Source organism: Stegastes partitus, unplaced genomic scaffold (assembly GCF_000690725.1).
Source record: "Stegastes partitus isolate 25-593 unplaced genomic scaffold, Stegastes_partitus-1.0.2 Scaffold741, whole genome shotgun sequence".
Taxonomy (NCBI): Eukaryota; Metazoa; Chordata; class Actinopteri; family Pomacentridae; genus Stegastes; species Stegastes partitus.
The window spans coordinates 318068-331439 of NW_007578472.1; positions in this window are offsets into that span (position 1 = coordinate 318068).

A 13372-nucleotide genomic window follows, 5' to 3' on the forward strand; every position below is an offset into this window, starting at 1 on the left:
CTTTTTTTGTTTGTGGGCTCATTTTATACAAAACACTATCACAAGGAAAGTTTTACTACACATAATCACAACTTGCACATCCTAATACAGATAAAGAATGATTCCACATAAATAAAAAAAAACGTTTTGGATAAATTCATAAATTTTCACTATTTTACTAAAATTTGGACTAGGCATTAACACTAAGTGTTCAGATTTTTTTGTAAAACGTACAAAACTGATTTAAATGTAATGTAATTAATTAGTCGCTGGGCTTTTAAGTGTAATTTGTTATGTGACAACATCCTTTATCTGTATTCCATAGCTATTTTAATACAAACTCAGCCAAAAATGCAAAAAATATTATGAGGTTTACAAACTTTCCATTTTGCCACTTTAGAAAACTGAACAAAGCAACAGAGCTGCACACATCTTCAAGTTACAGATCAAAGATGATTTATAGCTGCTGGTTTGAACCTCAACCTTTGGATGTCACTGCTTGTGAGCTTTGTTCATTTAGCTGCTATCAAACACACACCAGCTCTCCTATTGCATGCAGACTCTTAAAGTACAGAAGTCTTAGCCTGGAGTTTGACCGAATGACTTGATCAAAATGTGGAATGTAACAAAGCAATACTCTCCATGAGGAGAGGGGATCAGAATGTCATTCTCTTACCTGATAACATCTTCCAAACAGTTTGGAGCATGTTGGTAAGACATATGCTGTACTGTACCTTTGCCATGTGGATGGCCATGCAGAGCCATCAGCCTCTGTACTGTGTATGCAACATCTGTTCACTCAGTGCTGGTCAGTTGGTTTCCAGCGACAGCTAACCCTCTGTTATGTGCAAGTTCATGTTCTCTTTGAGATCCTGTTGATATGTTTTTCTTCCTCAGATCTTGGAAAATTATAATTCTTGAAAGAACAAACTAAAGCACATTTTGCATTCATCTGTGAAAATGCATCTTGTACAGTCAAGCAAGTGCTTATGCAGTAGCATTGTGAAATGTAATAACCCTTAATTGCACAACAGCTTATTTATGCTAAATTAATATCTTGTCACTGTACCAGCCACTATGTAACCAATAACTGAGAACAATGTAATACCTCTCTCTTTAATTAAAACCTATTCTGAAACTTGTTTGTGTGTTATACAACACATTTTACCCCTTGACTCCGAACGCAACATAATTCAACTTGAACAACGGAACAAGAGCTCGCAGAGAGGGTTTTCCCTGACGGCACACACAGAACAGAGAGCCGGAGGCGGCCCTAAATCTAATTCCACTGCGCCCCCTCTCCACTTTTACTGCAGGGTATACTCCCTCTCGGGTTTTACTGCAGGGTAAATAAGCTGGTCTCACAGGGGTCTTTTGTGACAGCATGGAAACCCCTGGAAACACACTGCACGCTCCGCACACATATAAACCTGATGCTGGGGAAGCCACAGAGCAGATTTACTCGCTCACTTTCTCTCCAGTCTCTCTCGGTCTACTCCCACTGCCCTTGTGCTCTTTATCTACAACCTCCCCACTCACATGCATACACAAGCCTCCAGTCACCCACCCCCCTCCCTCCTCGTTCTCCTTGCTCCTCATCTCAGACCCTTGTTATTGCTGTAAGTTATGGCAAACGCGACAGCAACTCAAGTTATTCAAGTCCCATTCCCATTTATTGATGTATCATTTTATCAAGCAGTTGTCCTTTCAATTTCAAACCTCAAGACATGAGAAGAGTTACAGACTGGCTCACTGGCATAAAGGTGATATTGAAGTAGGTTGGATGAGAACTGTAAATCTGCTGTGCCTCGATGTCAAAATATCCAAAGTGAAAATGACCAGAGATCACAGCAGAGTATCTCCTGGACAGAGCACATGCAGAGTGTAACAATTTAGCAATCAGGAGCTTGTAGAGCTGCAAACAAAGTTGGTGGTAAAGTCATTAGCAGAGGGCAGATCAGTCAGAGAGTGTGATTTAAAGGCCTAAGCAACGCGCAGAAATGAGATCACATGCTCTCAGTAAATCTTCTTGCTCTCTGTTGGGCTCACAGAGTCTGTTTTCCTTTGCTGTTAGAAAATAGTACACAAAATGTGTGCACTCTCTACACACACATGCACACACACACCTACCCACCACCCTCTTTTGATGTTGATCCCATCACCTTTCAGCTTGTAGTTCTGTAAGTCTTTGTAAAATGGTAAAGAAATTCATAGAGTTTTTGTGGTTTTGTAGGACTGATGCAGCTCTAGCCTTCTGTTCACCTGAATAATGAATGAATAAATGAATGAGGACATGCACGGGATGTGAAACCCACAATGATGCAGCTGGAGAATATTACAACAATCATAACAATTTCACATTATTCTGGTTTGTATTCACTCCACAGAAGCTCCTGTGGGCCTAAAGAAAGCTCTGTGAGCTACCTTTGTCATAATGATTCCTCTGACAGGTCTTTCAGGGTTTAAGAGGTTAAGTATGACCTTCCCTCTGCAGCGGATCTCAAGAGGGCTGAGAATTATTACCCTGCAGGATGTTTGCAAAATAGGTCCCGTCATAGACGATTTGGACTCTCAGAAAAACACAGGCATGAATTCCAGCTTGTGTTTTCTCATCAGCCAGCAGGATTAACCTCAAACTGATAAAGAGGAGCTATCAGAGAGCCAAGAGCATGTGTGGACGCTGGACGATAAGGTGAGTCAGACTGAGGGTTGACACTGAAACAGCCTCATGAATTAAAAAATAACCACTGCAATATAACAATAAATGTCTCAGTGATGAATTTACATCCAGGCACATTTTTTTTTTCTCAAATGCAAATTCATTTAGCTCTATGTGTGAAACAGACTTTCACAATTTAAAAAAAAATCACTTGTGAATATGCAAGCTATGGACATTTTTCACATGCAAGTTTTGCATCAGAATTATAAAATTTCAGTTTTCCTTCTTCCAACACACCTGATTCAAATGAGCAGCTCATCATCAAGCTCTGCAGAAGCCTGATAACGATCCTGATCATTTGAATCAGGTGTGTTGGAAGAAGGAAACATCTAAAACTTGCAGGATTGCAGCCCTCGAGGACCGGAGTTCGAGACCCCTGCTCTAAACCATTTGGACAAAAGCTTTTTAAGAAGTAGAAACACATTCTTAACCCACAAAGGAATAAAATGCATTAAATTGTTTTTAATAATTCTAAATCATCAAATCTGGGGATTCATAGAGGCTTGTTAAGAATTTCACATGTGGTCTTTTAGAAGCATGTGTGCATTTTAGAAACAACAGCAGCAAAAAAAAAATGTAATTTACTCATTCAGCAGATGTTAAGCAACATTTATTCGGAGCTGTGTTCCTGGCAATCTGACAAGACGGATAGAATTGGTCTCCACGAACTACTCTGCATAGTATTTGGCCATTAAGACGCTACATGCTCTACCATATTCACCCACTATTTCCTAATTTTGTCCTCTGCTGTTTGTTGATCAGCAGGCGACCAATAGTTGTACCTAGAGATCAAAACTGCTGTACCCAAAAATGATAGAGAATGTTAGAATAAATCAATAAGCACAGTTTATATGTAAATATATCATGTGATTCATTGTTGACAAAAACAAAAACAGAAACAAAAAATAGTGATTCCACCTGCTTAAAAGTAGATTTATAAACAAATCAATGCTGTTGTCATCTCTGACGTCTCCCTTAGATTTTTCTCTGTTGGAGCAGCAACATGCTGAGTGTGAGTAGACGACAGCAGGAAAGGTGCTGTTGATCCACCTGTGTGCTACATAAAGTGGAAGTCAGAAAATGTCTCCCTGTCATCAACACAGTGAAAGAGCCTTTTAATATACTGCAGATGTCAATCAAATACAGACGTGTATCTTCTCAAACCTGAACTGAACTGTCTATATTCCAAAATGGTGAACTTGATTGAGTTTCAAGAAGCTAAATAAATGAGCAGTAATGTGTTTTCCTGCGTTGTTGTTGACCATGCCCTTTGTAAGTCGACCCCATAGGCTCCTCTGTGATGACAGCCCGCTGACAGAGACACAGAAGAGCCATTCATCCGCTCTCTGAGCAGAATGTCACTTTTGTGGCTTTCCAGACTTTTCAAAAAACCGCAGACTTGTCAAAGGAAACCGATTATGATTATGGCCTCCTCTTGTATGTTCACTTGCAATTATCTTAAGCTGGTTATGTAAAGAGTTAGCTGGGTTTTCTGTTTGGAGCGGCAAGTGGGGCCTAGAATTATGAGAATACTGTGGCGCTTTGTGCAAATCATTGGTCGTCCTGTTGTGTCTGTTTAATCTGAAAACTCTAAAGTATACAACACATGACAAACTATGCACCACATCACAACAGTTTGCAGCTTGGTCTGTACTTCATATGTTTTATCAATACATAAATCCATCATGTGTCCAATTAATTTTCTAAAGGCTACACAGAAACACTTTGGATCTCTTTATGTATTTGCAACAGTCTAATAGAGAAACAAAATATATCTGAATTAAATGAACACTTCAAGTTCATATTCACTTTGTTTGTAGAAGGAAGAATTCTAGACTGTGCATCTATTTTTTGTTTTCTTCTGCTCTTTTACTTAACCAGGTAAGTACACAGGTATAAAAAAAATCTTATTGTCATCAGACATCTGGTCAAGAAGGCAGCTAAAACTGTGTTACAACAATTCATACAATGCAGACAACATAAAAAGGTTCGTAAAACTGTCACACATGAGGGGATGACAGTGTCACAAAACCTCATACAAATACACAAAAGAGAAAATCAGACCAAGTTGTAAGTTGTAATAATATGTTGTATTCCATCTTAAAACAAGTAAAGCTCTTATTGTATGTAAACTACACAGAGGAAGACAGTGTCCTACATGCTCGAGCTCTTTATGTAAAAATGCCTGCTTATTGTGGTGTAAACTCCAGATGAGGTTAATGTCAGTATGCATGGTCTGGACATAGAGCACTGTGGTGTTTTCTATCTAAAATAAGACATGTCAGCCTATCAACGAGTTAGTTTAATCACACATCAGAAGCAAATAGCAACAAAGTGATGCATTTACCCCCTTCTAGGCCTGGGACGTTGAACAATAATGTATTTTAGGGGTTTGGTTTGTGTGATCTGGAACATCAAGTGCTGAGTCTATCAACAGAACTCAGAAAAGGCCTTTTTCCTGGATCATAATTCGCTATAATTAGCATGTGACCTCTCCAAGCAGCCAGAGTAAATGAGCACCTGTCAATGGACATAAACTTTGGTTTTGCTGATGGTTTTTACCAGAGGGAACAACAGTACATTTGTGCCCCAAGAAATTAAAACTACATTAGGATTTGCTTCTATTTTAGAAGACTACTTTGGTAACCAAAAACAAACACATTCTAAATCTGATAAATGTGGGTTTCATATACAAACATGTGTCTACTCAAATACATTCTCTTTTAAAACTGCTTTTCAACATTTTTTTTTGTCAGATTTGAATTTCATAGTGCTGGGATATTCGGTTAAATGGTGCAGGATGGACAAAAACTGCAAAGTGAAGCAAAAAAAGCGGCTCTTTGTGAACTGAATGGTCTGTGTCACTGAGTGGCAAGGACGATGTTCTCTTTGTCAAACTCCCTCCTAAATCACACGCCACATCAGAGCAAGGTTGATTAACACCTGCTTTCAATTAAGTGACTTTCTCATCAGGCTTTGGTTGGGGAAAAAAAATCCTCATGCCTCGTCACGTCGAAGATGTTACTGAATTAGAAAGCTATTAAATCAGAGGAGCAGGCACACGGCGATGCGAGGGGCATCGTTTATCTTCATTTGAGCGGGCCCTCCATGATCATCTCCACAGGGGCGTCTAATTGAAAAAGGGCTTCAGAAATGCGATTGTTAGCAGCGATAATAATTTATTACTTTCAGCTTGTGGAGTCCTGGGAGTCATTTGTATTCATTAGTGTAAATTCAAATTATGTTTGCGATTAAAATGTGACTTTGACAGGCAGAGGGGCCTCAGACAGGGACAGGCGCTGATGAGACCTTTGCTCCGGGTCACTGCCTCCCATATTCGCCTCTTGCTAAATACGCGGCAGAGGAGCCTTTTTTGCCTCCCCACCATCAATCTGTGTCTGATTCAAGTTGAGACGTTAGCTTTGATGGCCTCTGCTTAGGCGCGTGTGTGCTCTGAGCACACTGAGTGGGCAAATTAACCTACCTTCTGAAAGACAACACCAATCACATGCAGACACTGGTGCTACCGACTAGAGAGTCATTCTTCTCTTTTATTTAGCCGGCAGTCGTTGTTATCAAGAGATGTGCAGGTCATTATTTGTCACTCCTGACTAATATTGACCAAGCTTTTCTGCAAATGTCATGCAGTTATTTCTTTGACATCCAAGAGGAGATGGCAGTTAAGTAGGTCAGTGTCATTGTGATGAACATCAACCATGGCGGGTCACTGACTGGGCTGCTCCTCCACTTGCCCGCCTGTCACAAGCCACTGAGCCAGAGGAGGCAAAGGAGCTGAGTGCTCCTTTATTGAAACCCAGTAAATTACTCCAGTGCTGGCTGTCACCACGTAAAGTGAGGAACTTTATCAGATGTATACTGCCAAAGGTCATATTTTATTGACCTGACAGGTCTCTGGCGAGGGCCTTCTGGAAAGGGTGACAAGGCTGATGGTTAAAGGCTGTTTGCGTTGGACATGAAAATGTCAAACATGGTGTTCAAGAAAAGGGAAATATTTCAGACCTGTTTTCTCTCAGCTTTTTCACAGACTCAAGCTCATGAAAATATTTTATTTTAGCCACAACTGATTCTCCATCTGCAGAAGTGATGGTGTAGAAATACACATGAGAGGATTCAGTTTCCAACTGAACATGGCCATGTCAGAAATCCCTCCCTGCTTGCACAGTATTAACTGTCCATCATTGTGTTTAGTGCACACATTCTGAGAGCAAAATGTAAGCTGCTTTAAAAAATTAATGATCTATGGCATTTGCAGTACTTCATAATAACAATCCCAAAATAGCATTTTATAGATGTGAAAATTAGCAATGCTCACTGATTCTGATGAAAAATTCTCCATTAAAATTAGAAGTCCTGCATGAAAAATCCTTGTTAAGTAAAAGTAGATAAACATTAGTAGCAAAATGTAGTTATATTATCAGAGCAAACGTTCTTATTTGGTCTCACTGATCTATTATTATATCAGTATATAACATAATTAGAATTATATTATTAATAATGAAGTGTCAGTGTGTCAGCAGCATGTTACTGATGTAGCTGCAGCAGCAATTCGATCTACTTTATGTACAATTTTATTTACAGGCTCATGTAAGATGAATGCTGGAAGAGAGCAGTAGGTTCTCATACAGAAATCTATTATCAGATTTGGGACTTTTTTTTTATCTTTGATTTTTGGTAAAGTTCTGGATTACTGGATATTTATTAAAAATTAAAATATGTGAGAAGTTTAGATGGGAAATTCTATTTGGTGAAGCTTTGAGCAATTGATAGACATCTACAATGTGATTCTAATCACACGCTGCTTTTTGTGAGAATTCAGAAGATTAAAAGAAAGTTTAAAACCCACTGGGGTAATCTTCTCCAAAGGGTTGCATTTTAAAAGCTTGGTATAGTACACACGGTGTACAGTCCTAAATTAAAAGTAGTTAAAGATGTGAATAAATGTAATGGAGTAGAAAGTGCAATATTTTCTTCTGAAATGTAATACAATAGAAATACAAAGTCAAGTAAAGTACAAATACCTCAAAATGTACTTAAGTAACTACTTAAGTAAATTTACTTTCCATCACTGATGGTGATGAGCTTTAAGTGTCAAAACTCTAGTTTAGTGCTCAAAGTACACTTGTGTAGTGAGTGTATATCACACAGAGAGAAGAGGATGAGTAAATGAGTGAGGGATTTTGAGCTTTCTTTGATTTTGAAGTCTATATTTCCTGTCTCTGACTTTTTAATATACAATGTGACTTTTCATGCCTCATATATTACCGGTTCGAGGACACCGGTAGATGGAGCTAAGGGACCTGACTGTCATTATGTTACAATAGTGACTCTTCTGAGACAGACGCTTGCAAACATCTTTGAGAAGCTGTAACCATTTCAAACATTTTTTCAAAAAACGCTTTAAAAGCTGTGTGTAACAGGACCACAGATGAGTTTATACAGTATATGTGTGCTCTTCTGAGGCATCATCCACTAATGCAGGATTTCCAGAGGGGCATCCTCTCCACCCTCCTACACCTCTGAGGCATGAAAACAGATTTCCCCGTCCCAGTTACGCTTGACACACACTTTAACACGTCACACTTTTCTATGCAAACATGGGAAACATGCAAACACACACAACTGTATACCTGTGGAAAATCCCAGTTTCCTTCTGACCCTGGGCCGCACTTGACACGGGAACAGGAACACCAGCTTACATCAATGGAGCTTTTCTCTTCGGCGGAGGGAAACCTCACACACACACACAAGCATACACACAGCGTGAGCGGCTACACACTCGCAGGGCAACCCCCTCACGTACTCCCACGCTCCAGGACTCTGTAAATGTCAGACCGTGGGAGAGAGGGTTTATCTTGGAGCGGTATAGTATTTTTACACCTTTCGTTACTGCCTGTCTAACACACACACACACACACACTGGTATTCCAGCACTGCCCACCCAGTGAAGGGTGAGCCTTGGCCTTTCTCACTGTAACTCACTCACAAAACGCTAAAACACTTGAACATTTTTGCTCTGAGAAATCCTTGCATGTCTTTGCTCAAATGGAAGCTTTTTAAGGTAAAAAGGTTTAATGTAAAAAAAAAAAAAATGCAGTGTCAGGGTTAATGAGTCGAATTTCAATGTGGATTGTTGGCCTTAAATTTAGGTTTCCCTCTCCCCCACCAATTGACCCCCATTCCATCTGGATGAAACATAAGCTTCCACAGCAGACAGAAAGAACAGAATTTAGGGTGTACTGCCTTGTGAGGGGGTCATGTATTTATTGTGGCAATCACAAGAAATTATAGGGTCGAGTAAAACACCAAGATTCTAAACAGGCACACGCTGAGAAATCACACAGCTGCTGAGAGTTATTGTTAACTGATCAAACTGGTATCGATATCAGGCCAGGCCAGCTGCCATTATCTCTGTTTTGTCAGACTTTAGGTGCAGGAAATTATGTGACATCTATTTGTTTGCATTTATTCTCTGTATGAATTTATGTGTTTTCATATAGTTCTTGTTTTTCTCTTGCACACTGTTGTTACAAAATGTTGTGTTCTTATCTATTCTATCTATCTCTATATAAAGATTTTCTCTGCTTGTACCATCAGTGAGCTCCACTGGGGACTTACTAACTTCCTCCGAGGTATATAAAACACCTTATCTGTATTCACTCATGGAGGACAGGGTATACTTTGAATTGATGGCCTTTCCGTCCTCTGAATGGTAATGTTTTCCTTGCCTGGGCTAGTGTAGACTGAGAAAACATTATCAGAAAAGAAAACCTTTGTTCTTAGGACAGAAACAAGAAGATAGGATAAGAATAAAAGGACCATTTCATCATTTCCATTCTGTCAGCAAGGTGTAAGAAGGCTATATAGCTGACTTCCATCAAGATTCATTGAAAAATGTGACAAGAATCACTTTTATCTAAACATTCAGCTTTCTGTGTCCATAAACATCAAATGATTGCAAAAGTTAAAAGCATAGATGCCCTCCAAACAGATTTGCGATGCTCAGTCATGTTATTTGCAGCATATACGGTATGAAAATCCAGCTCTTTCCTCAAAATATACCAGACATGCTAAATGTGCTGCATTAATACAGAAAATTTAGACTGCTAACAAATGTGTTTTTCACAATTATATATAAGCCAAATTGCTTTTTTTCCTGTCTTGAAATAATATAAGCATCAGCAAGAGATGCAATGCAATTATTCTGCTCCTCTATCTGCTAGCACTTTCACTGATCCACTAAAACATTAAACACATGTCTGACACAGCACCACATAATTATTTGCAGCACTGAGTTGCCTAACTTTAAACTAGTCATCATTCCAGTAGTGACATGGCAGAGATATCCATACCTTAACAAAATCTATGAAGAGCAGCTACTTTCACCACCCACCTCTTTGCCTTTTACTGCAACTTGAGCACACCAGCTCACCTACATCTCTAGTCAAATAGTATGAAACTGCTCTGGCAGGATGGCAGGATGTAATATCAGAGTAATTCAGCTGCACGTTACACCTGGAAGCTGATTCTGAAGAAGAGTAATTATATGGAATGTCCCACCCTGAACATTGATGGAATTGGTTCATCAGGTTTTGTTCAGTACAAAACCCAGAAACTCTGAATNCAGGGCAACCCCCTCACGTACTCCCACGCTCCAGGACTCTGTAAATGTCAGACCGTGGGAGAGAGGGTTTATCTTGGAGCGGTATAGTATTTTTACACCTTTCGTTACTGCCTGTCTAACACACACACACACACACACACACACACACACACACACACACACACACTGGTATTCCAGCACTGCCCACCCAGTGAAGGGTGAGCCTTGGCCTTTCTCACTGTAACTCACTCACAAAACGCTAAAACACTTGAACATTTTTGCTCTGAGAAATCCTTGCATGTCTTTGCTCAAATGGAAGCTTTTTAAGGTAAAAAGGTTTAATGTAAAAAAAAAAAAAATGCAGTGTCAGGGTTAATGAGTCGAATTTCAATGTGGATTGTTGGCCTTAAATTTAGGTTTCCCTCTCCCCCACCAATTGACCCCCATTCCATCTGGATGAAACATAAGCTTCCACAGCAGACAGAAAGAACAGAATTTAGGGTGTACTGCCTTGTGAGGGGGTCATGTATTTATTGTGGCAATCACAAGAAATTATAGGGTCGAGTAAAACACCAAGATTCTAAACAGGCACACGCTGAGAATTCACACAGCTGCTGAGAGTTATTGTTAACTGATCAAACTGGTATCGATATCAGGCCAGGCCAGCTGCCATTATCTCTGTTTTGTCAGACTTTAGGTGCAGGAAATTATGTGACATCTATTTGTTTGCATTTATTCTCTGTATGAATTTATGTGTTTTCATATAGTTCTTGTTTTTCTCTTGCACACTGTTGTTACAAAATGTTGTGTTCTTATCTATTCTATCTATCTCTATATAAAGATTTTCTCTGCTTGTACCATCAGTGAGCTCCACTGGGGACTTACTAACTTCCTCCGAGGTATATAAAACACCTTATCTGTATTCACTCATGGAGGACAGGGTATACTTTGAATTGATGGCTTTTCCGTCCTCTGAATGGTAATGTTTTCCTTGCCTGGGCTAGTATAGACTGAGAAAACATTATCAGAAAAGAAAACCTTTGTTCTTAGGACAGAAACAAGAAGATAGGATAAGAATAAAAGGACCATTTCATCATTTCCATTCTGTCAGCAAGGTGTAAGAAGGCTATACAGCTGACTTCCATCAAGATTCATTGAAAAATGTGACAAGAATCACTTTTATCTAAACATTCAGCTTTCTGTGTCCATAAACATCAAATGATTGCAAAAGTTAAAAGCATAGATGCCCTCCAAACAGATTTGTGATGCTCAGTCATGTTATTTGCAGCATATACGGTATGAAAATCCAGCTCTTTCCTCAAAATATACCAGACATGCTAAATGTGCTGCATTAATACAGAAAATTTAGACTGCTAACAAATGTGTTTTTCACAATTATATATAAGCCAAATTGCTTTTTTTCCTGTCTTGAAATAATATAAGCATCAGCAAGAGATGCAATGCAATTATTCTGCTCCTCTATCTGCTATCACTTTCACTGATCCACTAAAACATTAAACACATGTCTGACACAGCACCACATAATTATTTGCAGCACTGAGTTGCCTAACTTTAAACTAGTCATCATTCCAGTAGTGACATGGCAGAGATATCCATACCTTAACAAAATCTATGAAGAGCAGCTACTTTCACCACCCACCTCTTTGCCTTTTACTGCAACTTGAGCACACCAGCTCACCTACATCTCTAGTCAAATAGTATGAAACTGCTCTGGCAGGATGGCAGGATGTAATATCAGAGTAATTCAGCTGCACGTTACACCTGGAAGCTGATTCTGAAGAAGAGTAATTATATGGAATGTCCCACCCTGAACATTGATGGAATTGGTTCATCAGGTTTTGTTCAGTACAAAACCCAGAAACTCTGAATCTTTGATTTGGAGATGGTCATCAGTGACTACAGTTACAGGGCTGAAAAGCTCTACCATGCCGTTGACCACTTTGTTTGCTTATGATGTGTCATCTGGCATGTAAAAATACTATATGGACATGTTAACAAGGTAAAAAGAAAGAAAGAAATGCTTGATTTTCACTGGAGAAGGAAAAATAGAAAAGATGTTTGTCGCTCAGCTGCAGAGCACTATCAGCACACATCACAGACATCCACAGACACATCAACAGTGATATTCATTGAGCTATTGAAAGGGGTAATTCAATTAAAATAGCAGAAATACTACAGTTGTTATCAAAGTGGGAATGTCACGTAAAACAGCAATGTCAATAATCCAGTGTCAATAACTAGAAGTTGACTCAGGGAGCATATCATCCGCCATCATCCTCTGCCTTTGTTTGCAGTTTTAACCACAGTGGTCCAGATCCACATCCAGAGTTCCTCTCTGTGCCTATGCTTCACCTGTGCACCAAGTTCTAGCACCAGGCTTATGTTGTGGCTGTAACTTCTAGTTTCTACTGCCTGCAGACTTACAAGAGTCTCACTGCTGCTGTTTGTTGAAACTATACAACTTTTAGCACCTGTTAATACTTGTTTTGCATTTTTGTCGTGAGATAATTAAATAATTTCTGCCCTGTCATGATACAATGTACATATGAGTTGATTTCCCAAAAAAGCATCAACATTGTTCCAGCAAACACTTGATGATTTATTAATCTGTCTGCTTTAAGTGGCCTACAGTGTGATGACAACATATTATACGAATGTGTCCTGCAATCTGTGGCCTGACAGTTGCGTAAAACCCAATATTGGAAATGTTTGACATACAATCAAGTGTTAGCGTCTCCTCACTGTGTTCATTACTTTTAATTCCCTCCTGACAAAAATATCATTGTCATCTGTGGCATTTGCAACATATTTAGGGTCCGAGCACCCAAAAGGGTGCGAAGACCCTATTGGAACTGCTCGGATTATTACTATTATTCGTGCCAAAGACATGCGTTTTTGAGGCCCTAAACATACTCGAAAACTCACCAAAATTGCCATGTACATCAGACCCGGTGAAAAATTTTATAATTTGGAAGAACAATACACACTTCAATAGAAAAATTGCTCCACAGCGCCACCTTCTAAATTGTCAA